Genomic DNA, 15,794 nt, shown 5'->3' with positions numbered 1-15,794 from the left:
TGACGAAGTAGTCGGCGTCTCCTCGCGTGAGAGACACAACCTCTCTTCTCTTCCTCCTTCCTGTTGCGACTCCCGCACTAGAGCCGCTCGACTAGGGTTTGTTGGACCGGTTCTTCGCTTCAAGGCTCAATCGGTTCTCCACCTTCACACACGAAGCTACTCGCATCCTCCATTCCTTTGAACGACTAGAGCAAGACGTTGAATCTCAGGCCTATATACATAACAAAATTTTTCTTTTTTACATTTACACCACCCATGTCTTTCGTAAAACATAAAAAATACCACTATTTTGACTTGAAATACGCCCTTTCATGCATAAGGTGAGATATATGTAAAAATTAAAGTTTAGGTCTTAGATATGTAAATACATATGAATTGAGTGGTATTTATGTAAATCTTCTTATTTTTTCATTATGAGTCGGGATTTATACTTTGTTTTCTTTGTCACTAGTGTTTTTTGGTTCAAAAGAGATGCAAGAGAGAATTAATTGAAAATATTCAAAGAATTGAATTAAAATTTATTTTAACCCTTCTCTTTAATTAAATGAACAACCAATTAATTGAAGTGTAGACACAAATTTAATGTTGCATATCGAACGAATTTTGACAGTCTTATGGACCTAAACGAATTCATTGATTGACTTCTAATAATGGAACAAATCTTTAAGTACACAAATATTGTTCCTAGTAGAAGGATGAAGCTAATTACAATTAATTTAAAAAAGAGTGCTTCCCTGTAATGGGAGAATTTGAAGCATCTATGCCAACACAAGGGAAAAAATAAGATCACAGCTTAGTTCAGGATGAAGATGATGCAGCACAAGTACTTTCCAGGATATTAAAGAGAAGATGTGCTTTTAATACTTCATCATTTGTAGTTGAACAACAATTACGACGGGTGTTTGGAGTTTTTCGGATTGAGCAATTATATGTCCACCCAAATGAGCATCATTTTTTGCCATCGAAAACATGCATTCTTGGATATATTTATTGTTTTAGTAGCCGACATTAGGATGAACCCCAGTAAGATTGGGCTATTGTGAACTAGCTTAGCCCACATTCGTTCGTTCAGGCACACCAATTTCATAGACTGGCTTCCTTCTATAAGAGATGTCAAACAAATCAGTTTATAGGCCCCCCCCCCCCACATTCGTTCAACTCAGACAGGTTCACCTGGTCGAATAAAGCACAGACCAATTTTAATGCCTTGAAGAAATATGTTACTCAGTTTCATGTTCTAGCTCTTTCGAATTTTAATTTAGTACTTCAAAGTGAGAATTGAAGTTGAGGATTGAAGTTGTGTTGAGTCAAGTTGGATACTTTATTTCATTCTTCAGTAAGAAGTTGAATTATTCCAGGCAAAGGCAATTTATATATGAAAATGAGTTTTATGTTATTATGAGAGCTCTTAGTTATTGAAGTCATTTTTTGCTAGTAAATAAGTTCACTCTTTACATTGATCGTGAGGTCTTGATATTCTTAAATAAGAAAAGTTAGCTAAAGGTGGACAGATCTAATGGTGTGGTATTCCTCTTTTTATTTTTTGCTTGGGCACATATTTGGTAGCTAAAATTAGATTGTTGATGTCTTGAGTTGCCATCATCTATTGATTTTTATTATCCGGTCTACGGGTTTGAAATGTTGAAAAATATGTATGCCATTGATGATGAAGTTCAACAAATTTTGATTCAATGCCAGAAGAGACCTTATAATCAATATCATAGATCTAATGGTTATTTTCTCTTCAAAAATAGATTTTACATTTCTAAGAGTTCAACCAGGAGTTTTTTCTTATAGGAGCACACAATTGAGGCATGATACAACTCTTTTTGATAAGGTTAAGATTCATTCATTATTAAATGAGAATTTTTATGTCTGAATTGATACGAGATGTGGGGAGATATATTCAACAATATAGGATATAAAATACGAGTTTATACACCACCTTCCCGTCTCAGAGTTAACTTAGGTGGATGTGATCTTGAACTTCGTTGTGGGCCTTCCATGAACCCGACGAAGTAAGATTCTATGTCAATGGTAGTAAATAACTTCTCTAAGACGACACACTTTGTATCGTGCCGCAAGGTGATAGAAGTTCCACATGACATATTTTTGAATCACTTTGGGAGGATTTTATGAGATAAGTTAGATATAAAACTCTTGTTTAGTCCAATAGTGGACTCATAGAAAGTTGGATTGATCGAGTTGGTTGATTAGAGTTTTGGGAATCTCTTGATGTGTTTTGTGGGCAAGAATATCATATAGTAAGATTTGATCCTTTCTTGGGTTGAGTTTTATTACAATTAATCTACTAGTCAATCCATAGGTCACAACCTATTTAAGATTTAAATCTTATATGAGTAGGTGAGAAATGAAATTATCAAGTAAAATACAAAGTATCAGAAACAGTCTAATAAGTGCAAGATAGCTATAATTTTCAAAGAAGGTGACATGCTAGACCTAATTGAAGAATGAGAGGTTTCATGTATGGTTATTTTGAAAGCTCAGCCTAAAGCTGATGGTCTATTCATGATTGTTAAGAACTTCAATAACTATGCATATAAGATTGATCCCTTGGGAGACAACTATATTTTTATGTATAATGTGTTGACTTAACACATTATTACACTGATCCAAAAGCTTCTAGAGAAGAAGACAACTCACACTCAGAAAGAGTGATGCGGTTGAATCCCAACAAGCTGAATGTGTGTGTTGGATGGGATTTTTCCTTCTCGAGAGTTCAGTAGCAGGAAAATTCCCTTTCGATTATTGTGGGTCTTATGGGGCCTCTATTTGTAATATTTTGAGTTATAATTCAAAAATTATGTCTTAGTAAGCATATTGCTCAGGAGGTTTTGTAGACGTATACTTGTTTTAAGTTATTGGATACTTCTTTGTTTTCTACCTAACAAAATGTTATATCATGTGTTTTCGTGCAATTGGTCTTTGTAGCTTGTTATGGACTGGGTGGTGGATCTCTCCTAGCTTCCGCATGATATCGTTCTAGGGCGCGTATAGGATATTTAGGGAAGGGATTTAGCAAGGAGTGGTTGTGGAGTAGCAACAGAATGATATTAGGGGCAGAAGGTGTTTGGGAAGGGGTATGATGTGCTCGACGGTGGAAACTGACTATTGGACAGCAGGTAGCAGCAATTTCGACGGCTGTTTGGGCTGAAAAATAGCTATAGAAATGTGAAGTAGTAAGGTATGGGCGGCGAGGGGGTCCACTACATGTTCTTAAGCATGATACATATACACTACTTGCAAAATGAAATGATACAACACTCTGAGGAGCATAAAATGGAGAATAAAGTCTTCAAAACATCATTAACCAAAAGTCTTTCTAAACCAGAAATTAACATCATATAAATAGTTTCATAATAGAAAATAACCTAATTAGAATTAAAGAAATAGAAAAGTAACTGGAAAAGAAATAAAAGAAAAAAATACATAAATTGAAGATTGGCTACCCTTGTGTCAATTCCTGTGATTGTGGGCTTTCTACGATCCAAAGGAACCTGCAGCTCGTAAAATCCCGAGGAAACGGGATCGCGAGATCCCAACATACTCTCCCACATTATTCTCCATAGTTAGGAGAAGTTTCTTCTATGGAAGAGCCTGAATCTTATTGTTAGATGCTTTTTCCCATAAAATAAAATACTTGCAGTATTTTCAAAATAGTGTCTCACCACTCTTATTTAACCATCTGTCTGGGATGATATTGTTGACTTGAATTAAAATTTTAAAACCCACATTAAACCATATAGTCTTCCAGAAATAGTTGAAAACTTTCTCATTTTTTACATATTGGACCTCCCTCAGCAGTGGCCAATTAGGAGATAAACTGTATGTCTAAAAATCTTGAAATTCTCTTATCTAGGATTGCAATGTGTCTGGTCTCGACTTGTCGAACTCATGACTCTTTTGGACAATCAATGCATATCTTATTGATGCTCCTCTTAATGCCTGTAAGAAGATAGTTCATGGCGCCATATTCTCAAACTCTGTATGGACTCTCATTAACTCGGACTCACTACCTTTTAGACAACCAAGGCTCATCATGCTGGAGTCTCTCTCATGAACTTTAGCTTGAATAACTAGCACTTCTTGCTCGTCGATTGCTGCAAGTTGTTACTCCATTCTCCTTTGGATCTTCACTCTCCGTCTCCTCCACTACACGCTGCTCAGTGAACGATATCACAATTTTGTTTGGGCAATCAGACATATTATTCCCAAAATCATGTACTTGAAATTCTTTCTGGCTGAAAGGGACTTACGAGTATCAGTGTTTTCCACATTCTTTTTACTCTGTACAGGTTTCTCCTTTAGAGGGGTTAGCTTGTGTGCTCTTTTGTGTGTATTTTTGTTGCTTAATCCCATAGTTGAATCCTTTTTTAAGGGTGTTATGGATCTATTGTTGTGTTATCTCTCCACATTCAGGGCTAGAGTATGAGCATCATGTAATGTCGAATAGGGCTACAACTTTATCATGTTTCCAATAATCAATCTCAATCTTTTTAGATATTGGGCTAAGGTGTTCTTTCAGGGCTGCTCAAACTCAACGATCTACTCAACTGAAAAATTTTTCTATTGCAAGTGATGAAGTTTCAAGGACATGTCACTTTTATAATGTACTGGCAGTACTTGTGCTGCATCTGTTTTTTCTTCTTGGACCAAATTTCGATTTTGCTTTTTTTCTTTTTTTGGCATAGGTGTAGTCGTCCAATAGGGCTAAATAATTATACTAGGTTACAATTTTGTTTTTTTTTTAATTCTTCTGGACCTCTTCTAGTTCACTTAAGTATAAGCTACTCAAACTCAATGGTATACTTGTTTACTGAAAGATTTTTTTACTATAAGTGATGAAGCTTCAACAACATGTTCTATTTATAATGTACGTGTAGGTACTTACGCTGCATCCCCTCTTTCATCTTAGACAGTTTTGATTTTTTTCTGTTTATGGCATAAGCGTTTCAAATTTTACCACCACAAAAAACCACTTTAGCTTCATAGAAGCTAGCTCGACCCTTACGTCAGTTGAAATATCCTTTACTTGAAGACTGACTCCATTGTCTGGAGCGACTCGATGAACTCCCTTAGATCCTTACGATCATCAAAATTCGATAGGCTAATCTTCATTCCAAAATCCCAGCTTCATAGATAATCTATGTTAAATCATCGGGATATTGGTTAATCACTTAATATTGCCAGATGGAAAGGTTTCACTTTCTTCTCTCGATCTGACAAGTCACTTTTGTTGATATGAGTGACCTCTCCGGGTTATCTCTTCTCAAAGGCGATAATGTTTTGTTATAGTTAAATGATTTCTTACCGCATATCATCTATAGTAAGTTATTGGACAACTCTTTGCAAATTTCTTCTGAGCGACATTGTGCCCTCTTCTCCTGAGCTGGGTTTCAAAGGACTTAGGATTACAAATCAAAGTTGGTTGCTTATATTTTTGTGTTAGGTGCCAAGATGGGTTTTCGGTGAAGGGAAGGTTGAATTTTAAAAATGGTTTGGGTTAGTGTTTTTTTTTTCATTTGGATTGTTACAAAATAGTCAAAACCCTAAAAATTTTAGGGCATGTCGGGCTCTTATTCTTGATGATATTGTTATAAAGCACTTAGGAATTATTTAGGGAAGAGATTTAGCCTGAGGTGGTTTTGGAATAGAAATTGAATGATACTATGGATGGACAAAAGTGATTGGCAATGGGTATGATGTGCTCGGCTGTGGAAACCGGCTATTGAACAATAATTAGTGACGCTTTCAGCCGTTTTTTGGACTAAACACAACTATCAAAGTACGAAATGGTGAGGTTTGGGCGGTGAATGGGATCCACTTTCTGTTTTTGAGCATGATATAGACACACCAATTGTAAAAGGAAATGATACACCACTCTGAGAGCGTAAATAAAAAATGTCCAATTTACAAACAATAACAAAAAGTATTTCTAAATTTGAAAATGACAACATATAAATAGTTCCCTGGTGAAAAATAACCTATTTAGAAATAGAGAAATAAAAAAGAAATCAAAAAAGAAAAAAAAAGGAAAAAAGGGGAAAAAATGCATAAATTGAAGATTGTAGGCCCCTATGCCAATTCCCGGGATCAAAGACTTTTTGTGATCCTGGGAAACCCGCGAATTGCAGAATGACGCGGAAACATGATTTCAGGATCCTAGTGTACTCTCCCACATCATTTTCTCCGGTTAGGAGATGCTTCTATTCTGGAAGGGATTGAATTTTTATTAGATGCTTTTTCCACAAAACCCTTCTTGAGATTTTCATAGTAGCGACTACTTGCTAGTCGTATGTCTGGGACGGCATTGCTCAACTGAATTGAAGCTTACACCCATATTACTCCATATACCCTTTTAGAAATAGCTCAAAGCCTTATCATTTTTTACATATTGGATCTCCCTTAGTAGTGTCAACTTAGGAGGTAGATTGTATGTTTGAAAATTCTAAAATTCTCTTATTTGGGATTGCACTCCTCGAGCTCATGGTCCTCTTGGCAATCAATGCTAGTTCTGTTGATGCTCATCTTATCGTCTGCAAAATGATAGTTCATGGCACTACATCCTCAAACTTGTGAACGCCTACTAAAACTGAGACTAATCTCCAGCTAGAGTCTCTCTCGTAGGCTTAGCTTAAATAATAATATTTCTTTTTCAATGGTCGCAAGTTAGTATTCCTTTTCATTCTGCTCCTCTAGGTCTTCACTCTCTTTCTCTTCCATTGCACCTTACTCAGTGAAAGATATCACCGTTCTATTTGGGCAATTAAGTGCAATGTGCCAAAAATTATGACATTTGAAACCCTTTCTGGTTGGGACAAATTTAGAAGTACTGACAGTATCTACATTTTCTCACTCTATTTGGGTTTCCCTTCTACCGGGGTTGGCTTGGGTGCTCCACTTGGTGTAGTTTTGTTACCTAATCTTGTGGTTGATTCCTGTTGCTACTTGATCTTGTGGTTGATTCCTGTTGCTACTTGATCTTGTGGTTGATTCCTATTTTAAGTGGGGTATGGACCTAGTATAGCTTTTTTATCTCTCCATCTTTAAAGCTAGAGTTTCGACATCTTGTAATGTCCAATAAGGTACAACTAAAAAATCCTTCTGTTGTAAGTGATGAAGTCTCAAGAACACGACATGTTTGTAATTTACTGATATGTATTTGTCTCAAATTTTCCTTATCGTCTTGAACCAGATTGTGATTTTGTTTTCTCTTTCTCTTGTTGGCGTAGGAGTTGCAATTTTGCTAGCATAAAGAAGCATTCACGACTAGATTGACCCTTATGTCAGGTGAAATATCCTTATACTTATAGACTAGTTCCACTGGCTGAAATGACTTGATGAACTCGCCTGGATCCATGCGATTGTGAAAAATCGGCAAGTCAATCTTCACTTTAAAATTGTGGATTCTCTGATAGCTCATGTCAAATCATAGGAGTATTGGTTCTTCATCACTGAAAACTTTATGGTGGAAGGATTCGCTTTCTCCTCTCGACCTCTTCAGGTTGTTTCCTCTTAAAAGAAACAATTTTTTATTGTTGTTGAAGGATTTCCAGCTGCATGCCCTTCATAGTAAGCTCTTTGTAGATTTTTCCTAGGTGGCATTGTGTCCTCTTTTCCTGTTTTGGATTTCGTGGATGTAGAGCTGCAAGTCGAGATTTACAAGGTGCATAGATTATAGTGATAGTTGTTGAGGTGAGTTTTTGGTGAAGGTAGGAAGGTTGGATTTTAAAAATTTAGGGTTGGGGTTAGAAGTTACAGTATGAATGATTTGAGTATGTTGAATTTTATTTTTTAGAATTTTGGATTGGTATAAGAGTGACAACTATTAAAAATCTAAGGCTTCATCGGGCTCTGTTACCAAATTATATCGTGTTAAGCTTTTTATAGGTATTTAGGGAAGGGATTTGGCAAGGAGGTGACTGTGGAATAGCAAGGGGATGATACTATGGGCGGATCAAAGTGTTTGGGAAGGGGTATGATGTGCATGGCAATGGAGACTGGTTATTGGACAGCATGAAACAACACTTTCGGCGACTGTTTGGACAAAAAACAACTATCAAATGTGAATGGTGAGGCCTAAGCGACAAGGGGGATCCACCACTTGTACCTGAGCAAGATACAAACACACTATTTGCAAAAGGAAAAAAAATACAACTATCTGAAAAGCATAAAACAGAGAACAAGATTTCTTAAACATAATCAATAACCAAAAGCATCTCAAAACCAAAAAATAACAATATATAATAAGTTCCCTAATAGAAAATAACCTAATTGGAAGTAGTAAAATAAATAAGAAATTGGAATAGAAAGAAAAGAAAACAAATGCATAAATTGAAGATTGGGGGCCCTTGTGCCAATTTCTACGATTGTTGGATTTCTACGATCACACGGGACCAATGGATTGCGACTCTCGTGGAAAGGGGATCGTGCAATCTTGCAGAAACAAGATTGTGAAATCCTGCGAAAACAAGATCACTGATCCCACAAAAACGGGATCACGTGATCCCATCGTTCTCTCTTTCGTCATTCTCCCTAGCAAGAAGAGGCTTCTTCTTCTTCTCGGAAGGGTCTGTATCTAACTGTTAGATGTTCTTTTCCACAAAACATCTGCTTAGATTTTCAAAATAGCTTCTCACCACTCCTTTCTAGCCATCTATTTGTGAAGACATTGCTAAACTAAACTGAAGTTTAACACCCAAATTACTTTGTATAGCCTTCCATAAATAGCTCAAAATCTTATATTTAACCTATTAAACCTCCCTTAGCCGTGGCAATTTAGGAGGTAGACTGTATGTCATAAAATCCTAAAATTCTCTTCTCGGGGTTGCCATATGTTTGGTGTCAGTTCCTCGAACTCACAATTTAGGGTGTATTTTTGCTGCTTGATCTTATGGTTGAATCATGTTTGATGGGTGGCGTGTTGAGACCCACTCCAGGTGCACTCACACTTTGGAGGTTCACGCAAGTATATGTGTCGTATCAGAAATATCAGATTTTTTAGTCTGGAATATCGATCTCATAGGGAACGAGGGAATTAGACTTAGGAAAAGTTCTTGCCTACTAGTTTTCCTAGCCTGGAATTTATATTAGGTTGGAAGTTCTACAAACTAATCCTACAATAATGCAAACAATTTTAAAGTTTAAATCCTACAGATATCCTACTTAACCTAGTTGAATTGATGAATATCAAGTTATAAAGTTACTCGTCCTTTCAATGATTTAAGTGGAGTAAATGAAATGTAAAGTATTAATTGTAAATTTGGCTGATGACAAATAGGAGCAACTCTATTCTTTACCATCTTCCGAGTGCATAAAGAAGATTGGTTAAGACGATTTTGATTTCTTAAATCTCGTTTTGAACCCATCAAAGAATATTTTCCTAAAATTTGCATCTCCCTATGAAGCATATCAACCTATACTCCACAGTTCAACATGACTAACCTAATTGATTCTAACATAGATCTCCTAAGTCATTATGGTTCACAATACATTTTAACATTTTACTTTACCTGAATGAAAAGTAAATGAAGATCTGAAGCTTAATCATTACATTAAGCAATTAAAAATAATTTTGAAAATATTTTGCAATCCTATACATCCTACTCAATCATCATAAGAGAGAGATAACTACTTAGAAAACATGAACATCATTCCACAAAGCTTCATTGCAAACAAAAAAATTCCACTAAATGATGTGTTTACATAAATACAACAATCAAATGCACAACCCTTATCTTTCTCTTCTTTACAGAGCTTTGAATATGCTCCACCAAAGATCCTGCTCTCCTGAAGAGTCTCCTCTCTTTTCAACTCAATTCCTCACCAATACACTAAGAAGACATACCATCCTTTAATCCATCAACAAGCCTCTCATTTTCTCTACATACACATATATAGACTTTAAAACATCTCATACAAAGCCCCCATAGCCTTTTGAATAACTCCCCACGATAGGTGATCGAACAGCTCAAAACTGCCTCAGGAAGCGCCCTCGTGCGCCTAGGCCGCCAGGCTCTCTGTATGCCAAGTTTAGTATGGGCACCTAGGTTCCCAAGGGTTCGGTGCTTAGTTGTCAAGTGGTGGGCGCCTAAGCGCCATTTTTTTGGTTTGCCAAGACTAAGATTGGCACCAAGGCGCCAGTCTCCTGCATGCTCCGTTCCTCCAAGTCTCCTTCACTTTGCTTCACTTGCAATACTTGTACCTGCAAGAAAAACATAAAAATACATTTCTTTCAAGTGCAATTTGATCCATAAATGTGTAAAACATAAAAGAATTTAAACTTTTTTTCCTACACATCAAAATTCCCCAAACTTAAAAGGTAATTTGTCCTCAAGTAACACTATAATTTAAATACCAAATTAGTTAATTTAAGGGAGTGAGTTTCATGAAAATAATCAGCAATAATGCATCAGGAGATTCATAGTCATAAAAGTAGGATAACTCTAGTAAACAAGTCTAGACCTATGGTGTAAGAAACCTTACATTCAACTAAGAGAACCTAATTTCCTATTTACTTTAAAAGAAATTAACACTTGTTAAATATGATACCTTAGATAGTAAATGACAAAAATTAAGCACTCCTTTTAAAAAGTTTACTAGTACTTCATAAATATAAGCTCAGGAATGTAGTAGAGCTCTAAATTTAAAACGAATCTAGTGAAACTAATTTTTGATAAGACTTCTCTTCAAGCTTCTCCTCACTTTGTTTTTTATTTTTATCTCTTTTTTTCTTGTTTAGGATGTATATTTCAATATTTAGCATAACTTTATGAGGATTCCTATATATGGATAGACCTTGTAATAATTTTGAATTCCACTACATATCTCTAAAGTAATACACTAAACATTCCTCCACTTCTTATTTTTTTTTTAAATTTATGAATTATTAGTTGAAAATATAATTTTTTGGAGACTCAATTCTCATTGAGCATATATCTAAATGTACCTAATTTAACAAGTATGTAACAATTTTCAAGAATAAATAGTTAACCCATTTTTCTACATGTTGAATTACAAAATTAACTTAACATTATTCTAGTGTAATTTACATAAAGTTTAAAATAACTAGACTATGTTTCTCCTTTACTAATATTGTGAAAGTTTCAAATCTAACCCCACATTCCTCAAGCTGATTAAACATAGCAATTCAAACTCGTTTTACTGAGCACAAATAAGTTTAAGCTTTAAAAGATTTTTCTCTCCCCCAAAATTAATTTCTAAACATATTCAAAATTTAAATTATGAATATAAATGGGGAGAAAATAACGCATAAATACTTCCTAACACAAGTCTATCAACAAGATCAACATGTAGAAATATGAATAAACATATATGAAATAACATGTAAATTTGAACAAAACAGGATATTAATTGAAATTACATCAGAAAGTTGAATAATACTACATCCACATCAAAAGAAAAATAAAAACTACTAATCATCTTCATCATCATCCTCCTCTTCCTCTTGTTCTTCCTCCTCCTTTGAGTCCTCCATCGGCTGGCAAGTGTGCTCGTAGGGCTGGTAAGGAGAATGCATTGGGGACTCCACTGAGTTGTCCCCTTCGATCCAGTGATTCCTCCTATACATCTTCAGCTGAGCAGCCTTGGGGACTCCACTGAGTTGTCCCCTTCGATCCAGTGATTCCTCCTATACATCTTCAGCTGAGCAGCCTAAAAACTAGCGAAGTGATCGTATTGGCATTTATTCTGCCAATCCATATGCGCCATTTGATCAGCTATGTCATAGACTGTTGTTTGAATAATCGAAACATCATTTTCCAGTCTCTCCATTTTCTTAAACATAGTAGCCATACTAATGGATGGGCGAGGCTTGGAATAAGAAGCAGGAGGCTGAGGGGAAGAAGGCTGAGAAGAACTAGCCCCATGTCTGAAGACAATATGCTGATCGTACAAGCACCAGTTGGTTTTGGAATGCTTCAGAGTATGAAGCTGCTCCACCCAACTTCCAAAAGTATTACCTAAATTCTGGCATAGGGCAAAAATAGTGGAGGGATGTCCTAACCCTAGAGTGGATCCCCTTTTCGTAGCATTGCACATGGAGTGATAGATGAGAGCATCAATGTCAACAGATTTCATAGTCTAAATGCAAAAATTGAGAAGACTCTATCCCTAATAACCTCACTCAAATTGGTGGAGGGAAGGAGTTGAAAGAAATGAAGTAGTGTCATGCCTTTGAAGGTGCATTTAACTTGGATAAAGGAAAATTTACTTTATGAGCATTCCTCACCTTTCAAGCCCCGTTCCATTAGTAAGAAATCTAATGATCTCATTAAGATCAGAATATGTAGGAATAAAGCTGGAGTAAAAACTCCCAGGGACATCTCACAACAAAACAATGCATTAATCACTACGGAGAGATGTCTACTTGTTTCTCTCATACAAACACTGAATTATCAGAGACATCAGGGAGCTTAGCATAGAATTCCCTCACCGCCGAATTCACAACTACAGAAATGTTGTAACAAAAGTTCTCCCAATGACAATTTACAATCATGCTCTCTATGACACCCCTGGGCTAATGAATCCCCGCTCTGCAATCAAGTTTCTCGATGCCAAAAAGTCATTGCAACACTCTTCAGCTTTGGAGCTTACAAATTTCTTTTTGTAGAACGAAGATTTTGATTCGCCGTTCTTGGTTTTGGGAGCCATGGAATCTTCCACTCTGTTAAGAAATAGGATGAAAATAACAAAGAATAGGGATTGAAAGTAATGTGAATGCAAACAATATGCGAATCAAGAGCTAAATCAAGTTTTTCTCTAAAAATCTTCAATCCAAACTTTCTCCACCCAAAAACCCAAAAATCCCATATGAGAATTAAAGGAAAAAGTTTAGGGAGTGAAATTTACCTCATAGGAGTGATTTCCACAGTGATTTCCACTCACATGATTTCCACTCACAAAAACTTTTTGGATCAAGAGAAATGGGAAGAAAAATGGATGCCCTATGTTTCGCCTCTCAATTGCTGAGAAAGTGATGGGGAAGGAAATTTGCTAAAATGCCGCGAACCAGCTTGATTTATGGCTTAATGGATGAACAGAGGGAACAACACCTAGGCACAACGCCTTGGCATCGCGATAGCATATAGTGGCGCTTAGGTGCTTAAGTGAGCAGCGCCTAGGCGCCCAATCCATTAACTAGTGCTAAGTGCCAGGGCAGTGGCGCCTAAGCGGCCAAACCATATTGGTTCTGGTCACTTGAATTGCAATCTTAGTTCCACCCCAAGTCCTTAATCACACATAATAAGCATACCTATGATAGCCTATACTAGAGATAAATAAAGGTCACTCATCCTCGTTCTCATCACATCTCCCTTCTCTATTTCATCATCTTCAACGGAATCTCCCTCTATTGACTGTCGGGTGCTTTCAAACATTTTTGTAAGGATAATATTCCAGATAACACATGAACTAATTGAATCGGCTTATATGTTGCCAACCTTAGGTACTATCCTACTCGATAAAGTATACACCTCGACCTATACAATGGAAAGATCATCCACTAACCCTTCTAATTGCTAGTCTACTGAACCATTATGATAGAAGAACAGGGTCAGAAATAGGAAGTAAAGAATTGATGTGAACTTGTCCTATGTTCAAACTCAACATGTCTCTTGTATATCCTTATGTTTGATTCAGAACTAGGCTATAGAGGGCACAATTGCTCCTACTACCACAAAAAGACGTTTAAGTCCAATCACAACAAGAAGATTATGGATTCATCTCCCTCATATCTCACAATCTTAATCATAGCAAAACAATCATAACACAAACACAAACACAAACACTCAATACAACAACAACAACAACAAAAAAAAACAAACACAAATACAAACTTGGGTTGTCTTCCAAGAAGCGCTTAGTTTAACGTCCTCAGTTCGACGATTCCAGATATTTACTATAGAAGATCCAACATTAAAACCTCATTTATCAAAGGTCTCTCACCACCTAGGTAGGGTTTAAGTCATTGCTCATTCACTTTAAACACCTTATCACTTTTAGGATCTCTAATATTAATCGCACAAAAATGATAAATCTTTACTACAATAAATGGTCTTGACCACCTGGACTTTAAGTTTTTCGGGAAGTAATTTCAATCAGATATTGAACAATAAATCCTCCAGTCCATGATCAAACTTTTTCTTAAGAATATTTTGATCGTGCTATTTTTTTATTTTTTCTTTATAAATTCTCGCATTTTTATAAGATTTATGTCTAATCTCATCGAGTTCATTTAACTTTAGTAATATTTTCTCACTAGCTTTTTTCATATTATAATTGAACTCCTTAACAACTCAATAAGCTTTATGTTATAATTCCACTGGTAAGTGACAATCTTTGTGAAGTATGAGCATAAATAGAGACATTCCTATAGGTGTTTTATAAGTTGTCCTATAGGCTCACAATGCATCATCTAATCTCAAAGATCAATCCTTCCTGTTAAGATGAATAGTTTTCTCCAAAATTCTTTTGATTTCTTGTTAGATATTTCTGTTAAACTACTCATCTGTGGATGATATGCTGTGACAATTCTATGTTTAATACCATACTTAATAACTAATATCTCAATCCTTTTATTCCTGAAGTGGTTCCTCCCATCGTTAATGATCACTGTAGGCATACCAAGTTTATTAAAAATATTTTTCCATAAAAAATTTGCGACACTTCGAGCATCTCAATTTGGTAGAGTCGCTGCCTCAATCCAATTCAAGACATAGTTTGCAGCTATCAGACTATATAAATTCCCTAGCGAAGGCACAATGGTCCCATGAAGTTTAAACCTCAAATATAAAAAATCTTAATCTCCATTATAAAATTGAGGAGCATTTCATTTTGCTTAAAAATATTACATACTCTCTGACATTTATCACAAGTTTTATATATTCATTCTTATCCCTAAATAGAGTAAATCAATAAAATCCAGATTGTAAAATCTGAGAAGTTGTTCTATATACTCTAAAATATCCCCCACATTCGTAATCATGACATTTTCTGATAATTTCAAGGGTTTCTTCAATGGGTATGCATCTCCTAATTACTTGATCCTTATATTTTCTATAAAGGTATGAGTCATCCCAAAATTAATATTTGGCGTCATAAACGAATTTCTTTCGTCGAAATATGAGTATGTAATTTACCATGTCAGCATACCACTGAATGTGTTATTCACTAATAGCAAATAGTTGCTCATCATGAAAATTCTTATTGATTTCATCTTCACAAGCATACGATCTAGTCTAGATAAGTGGACTGCTGTTTGATTTTCTATACCTTTCCTATCTACAACTTTAGTATCAAATTTTTGCATCAACATGACCCATCTAATCAATATTTGTTTGACATCCTTTTTCAACATCAGATATCAAATCACAGAATGGTCGGTATGAATATCACATTTGGTTCTAATTAAATAGGACTTAAATTTATCAAATGCATATATTATAGCCAAAAACTTATTCTCAGTAGTATTATAATTAATTTGAGCTTTATTAAGTATCTTACTAGCATAGTATATAGCTCTAAACATCTTATCGTGTCATTGTCCTAAAATTGTCTTGATAACATAGTCACTTGCATCGCACATTAACTCAAATAGTCCCCCTCGATCAGATGAGATGATGATAGGAGCAATTACTAACTTCTCTTTCAGAGTATTAAAGACATTTAGGCATTCATGGTCAAAATTAAATAGATCCTTTTCTAAAGGATGACATATTGGTTTAGCGATTGTAGAAAAATGTTTAACATATCGC

The 15,794-nt window shown here is 35.6% G+C and overlaps 1 protein-coding gene across 2 annotated transcripts in view; it reads left to right on the top strand.

Annotated features, from left to right (window-relative positions):
- The window catches only part of LOC110019112 (peptidyl-prolyl cis-trans isomerase CYP59), an 85,174-nt gene that overhangs the window by 57,013 nt on the left and 12,367 nt on the right, over positions 1 to 15,794 (top strand). The window lies entirely within an intron of this gene.

Source organism: Phalaenopsis equestris, unplaced genomic scaffold (genome assembly GCF_001263595.1).
Source record: "Phalaenopsis equestris unplaced genomic scaffold, ASM126359v1 Scaffold000049, whole genome shotgun sequence".
NCBI lineage: Eukaryota > Viridiplantae > Streptophyta > Magnoliopsida > Asparagales > Orchidaceae > Phalaenopsis > Phalaenopsis equestris.
The sequence above is the reverse complement of the archived record's forward strand: the minus strand, read 5'-3'. Positions and strand labels throughout refer to the sequence as shown.